The following is a 5,975-nucleotide window of genomic DNA, read 5'->3' on the forward strand; positions in this document are numbered from 1 at the left end:
TTTCTTTCTTCTCTCTCTCTCTCTCTCTCTCTCTTTTTCAGTTTTTCTTCCTTTAAAAAATGTGGATTAGATTATACTAAAGAAAACTTTCTACAAACAAAACCAATTGGATGGCCATTCTTTTTATTTTTTTTTTCACTCTTTCTGATTCTTTGTCTTCAATATCGGGGCAGAAAGGAGACCACATTTGGCAATATTTTTATGTGTTATCTTGCAGTTTAAAACATCATGTGGTTTATTTTCTTGTAGACCTCATGCTATAGAATCAACATCTTTGTTACCGTCTTTCACAATGACATGCAAAATCCTAATCTCTAGTGTGGTGGTGTTATATAGGCTGAGCTTTTGTGAAGTGATAGAGTCCTAAGACTGGAGCCTTCAGAAAAATGGTTAAAGCCCCCAATAAAATGGTTTCTGTGACCTTCTCCCAATCATGTGAAGGCATAATGAAAGTTTGGCAATTGGCTATTTGGAGAATGTAATATGCGTACACCTTGACTTCAGATGTCCAGCCTCAGTGCTGGGCAGTAAGGTCCTATCTGGGGTACTCTGTGACAGCATCTTGACATATCCATAAGAGGTTGACTGTTGATGACAGCCAAACCTGGATTACTTATACAGTACTTGAATTCTCGACACTTACCCTTAAGACTGAATCTGGTGGTCTGAATAATTACCTTTCAAAGATGTCTATGTTTGAATCTGTGTATCTTATTAATGTTATTTTACATCACAATAGGGACTTTGAGGAGCCTGGCTATGGGTTGTAGGATGGGAGGATTCTCCTGAACCGTGCATGTGGGCATGCCGTCATCCTAAGGGTCATTGTAAACACAAGGCCACGGAGTTAGGATAAAGGAGACAAAGGACAGGTGTGACTATGAAGACAGAGGTGAGAGTAACATTCCTTGAAGACAGCAGCAGAAAGCATGAGCCAAGGAAAGCAGGTAGCCGCTAGAATATGGAAACATTACGGATCTGATTCTTCCCTAAAACGCAGGAACGGGCACAACGTAGCTCCGTAAATACATTCCTTTAATTTTCTGACCTCCAGAACAGTAAGGATACTTTTTGTGTTTTAAACTGCTAAGCCCGTGGTCATTTGCTATAGCAGCCATAAGAAACCAAGGTTGCCTCCCAGGGTTCTCAAGGAACCTCGGTAAGTATAAATTTACAATGAAAACCCACAGAAAGATAACCCAGCTTTTGATTCAAAACAGCAGCCGTCTGCCTTAATGAAACATAAATGTGCTTCGGATCATTTCCTGTTTCCTCCGTTAGGATAATGGTGAGTGCTTAGAAACGATACTGGTCCTAGCCACGCGTCTTTATTAGATTTGCTCGGTGGTTTATTTTTGTCCTCTTGTATTTTCTTGCTTTCTCTGATGTTCAACACTGCAGGGAGATCGGAAGCTGCCCTATTGCCGGGCTCCAGCAGCTTGGAGAGAGGGGAGGAGTGGGCATGTGGACTTTCACTTCCAATTAAGCACAGAAAGTGTCCCTACTTTTTCCAGGGCCACTGCTTGCATTGCCTGCGGTGGGGCCAGGGGCTGAAGCACAGCTAGGGAAACAAAACCCTCCTGTTATAGGTTAATTGGAAGTGAGGATAAGGGGAGAAGGAGCCCTACCCTTCCTCTTTTCTCCAGTGGACTGGGAGCTCCAGTTGTTAGAGACAGAATGAAACACTGTGTACGATCTATCTAGTGTATTTTCAAACATATGGCCGGGGTCAAGATACAAAGAATTTTGAAGATACTATATGCCTGAAATTTCTGCTACTTTTAATAATGAAACTCAAATGGTTTCAGAGAGGGAATACAACCCCCACACACTGCTGTTGTATAGTTAGTCCAGAGGTCTTGTGGTTCTGGTAATATGTGTATAGCTGGTCTGATTTATCATAAAACCCAGAAAGAATTTTTTTTTCCTAAAACAGTTGACTTCTGCTGAGTTTATAATGCAGACACCAGGGAATGTTCCGTTTTGTGCGTGGCCCTCCCGCCGGCCCACAGGGGACTTGCCTTGTTTCCCTTCCTTATCTAATTTGAGAAAACATTCACTTTGGAATGTCATTACACGACTTACTGTTCATCAGAAATGGTTTATCCTCACACGGCTGCCGAGTCTGTAAGTATCATCTCAGGAAGAAGATTTTATGAACGTTAGTTCCTGGCGCTTCAAACTTTGCTGGGGAGGAGGGGTGGGAGTGGGGGGAGAGGACTGCTTGGAAAGTAGAAAATGGCTTCAGATGTACTGAGTAATGAGAAGATAAAGAAGGGCAGGAGAAGAAGGCACAGAGAAGTTATAGCTCATGTTCCCAGGTGAGTTGGTGTCAGAGGTCAGGGTAGACTTGAGGACAGTGACTAGAGGAAGGGGCTTGGGGAAGGCATGAGCCTAGGGGACCTTGGCAATAGCAATTATAAACACAGACAGTGACAGGAATCCCATGTTATGCTCCTAAAGCATGCCGAGGCAACACCATTTAAGGGCAGCTCCCTGCAGTGTTTCTCTTTATTTTAGGATTCTAAAGAGAAACACCTTCTGCTTCCAGGTGGGGCTCAGCTTTTCCTCCTCAGTGCCAGTCACCAGCTGGTGATGTGTGCTTTGGTAGTAGCAGCAGACACTTCTCTAACAGGCACAGACTTCTCCTAAAGGCAGAGAATCCTGTCACTTCCAGCTTAGCATTTGCTCCAAATAGACCAAAAAAAAAAAAAAAAAAAAAAAAAAAAAAAAAAAAAAGGAAAAAAGTTGCAGCAATTGGACATTTTGCAGTATCAACAAAACCCATGTTGGAGCGGTTCTCTAACGATGTAGTTGTCCTGTCCAAACACAACTATCTCAAGGTCTCATCCTTCAGCATAATCTGCCAATAAGGTGTAATTTTGAAAGAATCAAGATTTGATCTTGTCTTTAATTTATTTCTCAATCGTTTTGAGCTAGGTCCCATGAGAAATAAAATATTCTACTGATCTCTCCCCACCCTGCAGTGTAAAACCAGTGATCTTTGTCCATTTCCTACCTGAGTCTCTCTCTCTCTCTCTCTTTGTGAGGGAAGACAGAGTAGGTGACATCAGACTCTGTTTGGAGGCTTGGCTTCCTAATTATCTGTAGGACTCACAAACCTTTTAGAAGAACGATCTAATTTTGGAAATTAACTTCTTTCCAAGAATGAAAACGTGCCGTGAAGCTGAGTGCTGTTATTATAACCGAGGAGAGCAAATACGCAGGCTGCCCATGGGCCAGCAGCCAGAACACCTTCTGTACTTATTTTTAATATGCATGCTCACAGAATATGCCCAGACCCACCTTATCCTTAGTTCTCAGGACTAGATTGACTTCCAGTCTTCCCAACCAAATACAATGCTGTGAATATAGAATAAAGAATAAATAAATAAAATGGCGGATATACTGCTCCTAGGTATGGCTGAGAAGGTTTCTTGCAGATATAAGGGAGAACATAACTCAAGGCAAGGATATTTGGGAGAGTCCAGAATGAACATGTTCCTAAGCCAGGCTCTGTGAGCAGATGGAGAGAGGGGGAGACAGGAGGCCAGGAGAGCAAGAGGGTAAACTGTAGATAAAAGGACCAGGTAATCAGAATGGCTAGATTATATAGGTGGGGCAGCTGGGGAAAGGGCAGCCCAGCCCCTGGGCTGGAAAGGTTAGGGTAGGGAGCACGGCACACAAGTCATACCCTGTAACAGGTAAGGGACTGAGGGTTGCTGGGAGAACCTGGCAACCAGGTCTACTTTGCTCTGTTAAGTAGGCACCTCAGCCATCTGTTCAGGGTTTGAGACCTATCAGCCTGGGGTTGACTATGATAGAAATCCTTTACGTAAGGAATCCCTTTGCATCCAATACATTTTTCGCTACATTACCATCCCCTAATCCCCCTCATTTGTGTATGATCTTTAGAGTCAAATACTATTTTTTTGCAGTCTGTATATAATACCCACGTCATTAGTCCAGAATTTATATACTTTGATTTGGTTCTATGAGCTCTGCCTCCATATCACCCAAACCTATCTTGATAAAGGCATCGATTCTGTATTTATTTATTTATACCTTAACTTGCCTAAACCCCTGTGAATAATTACCTCTCCATTCTCTTTGATGCTCTAAGAGTAACCATGGACTTCAGTGTCCTTATTTTTACTCTTGTCTTCACGTTCCTTAGTTATTCCCAAAGGACCAGTGGTTCATATCAGACTCATCTAATGTTTTATTGTATTAATAGCCACAGATGGCTCCTTGTTCTGTATCTACCGACATAGTTCTATTTCCTCAACTAAGGCATCTCCCTCAAATGTAAAACCATTTATTATAGATTTATTTTAAAAATCCTTTATAAAAAATGTCAGCATTTCTTGGCATGGTATACTCTCTTTCATAATCTGTCACAAACTTTCTTTATTTTGTTATTTTTTCCACCCAGCACCATCCTAGGAAGGATGTAGCCTGACAAAGGTTAGCAGCATTTCTGAAGTACATTAACGTTTTTGATTTCTTCAACTTTTTACTTGCTATCCTTTTCTATCTTTATTCACATGTTAAAATATATTTTCTATTCTTTAAGGTAATTCAAGTGGCAGTATATCAGTAAGTCATTCTCTTTTCTCCAATAACTGATTCTAGATTTTGTCCTTTCTACTGTTATTATTCTCCCCATCGCTGGACCTTCTCTCCCTATTATCCTCCCCTCTCCCCCTCATTTCCTACCTTTCCCTGCTCCTTACTCTTTCCTTCCCCCTTCTTCTCTTATCCCACCCCTTTCCTCCCAACACCACGCATGATGTTCTATCACATAGCATAATATTACAGAAGAAAGTTTGGGCTTCTCATAACATATTCAGGTTAAAGTCTTGACTTTCTCTGTAAGTTCTATGACCTTTCCTGGAGGGGTGAAGAAACATCTGTTCAGCATATCTAGGGCATCACTGACAGAGCAAAGAAATGATTCCACACAAGTCTAGCTTAGTGATCCAGAAGGTTTGTTGGTGTGTGTGTGTGTGTGTGTGTGTGTGTGTAGTTACTCAAAGCAGCATGGGCGACTCAGTGGCAGCAGGATTATCATAGAGCTTACCCTATCAAGGGTAATGCCTCGCAGAAGTTGTAGACTTCCAGGTGACTTGCAGGCATCAGGATAGATCAGTGTTTCTCTCCCTCAGAAGCCTGCAGGGTTTTTTTTTTTTTTTTTTTCTTCCCTCTCCCTCTCCCTCTCCAAGCAAATTAACAGGGAAGGAACTTCCGGTTCTTTCACAGCCAGTTTCCTCCGTATCCCACAGCCAGAATTTTCTTGCCCCTATTAGGTGTGGCTCAGGCCTACAGGGGAACAGAGCCATGCTCTTAATTGCCGTGTTTGTCATTGTAGCTGGCTCCTGTGGTCCTGACATGCTCTGGGCCATCCATCACTGTGGTCCCTTGTCTTTTCATTGGCATGACTGCTACTGAAAGAGCCCTGACCCCTGTGAATGATCACTATTTCTTACAGTGTTGGCCTTTAGTCTAGGCTCCGCCCCACAGTTACTTGGCAATAGCCAGGTGTGCCTGACTCACTATAAATGGAGTTGCTCACCCAGTCCTCTCTCTCTCTCTCTCTCTCTCTCTCTCTCTCTCTCTCTCTCTCTCTCGCTCTCTCTCTCTCTCTCTCGCTCTCGCTCTCGCTCTCGCTCTCTCGCTCGCTCTCGCTCTCTCGCTCGCTCTCTCTCGCTCTCTCGCTCTCTCGCTCTCTCGCTCTTTTGCTCTTGGTCCTGCTCCCCATCTCTTCCCATTCCCCTCCCTGTCTCCAGGTGCTCATGGCCGGTTCTCCTCCTCCCTCCTCCCTCCTTCCTTCTTTTTCTCCCCCTCCCTCCTCCTCCTCCTCTTCCTCTTCCTCCTCCTCTTCCTCCTCCTCCTCCTCCTCCTCCTCCTCTTCTTCTTCTTCTTCTTCTTCTTCTTCTTCTTCTTCTTCTTCTTCTTCTTCTTCTTCTTCTTCT

This window comes from Mus caroli, chromosome 15, assembly GCF_900094665.2.
Source record: "Mus caroli chromosome 15, CAROLI_EIJ_v1.1, whole genome shotgun sequence".
Lineage (NCBI taxonomy): Eukaryota > Metazoa > Chordata > Mammalia > Rodentia > Muridae > Mus > Mus caroli.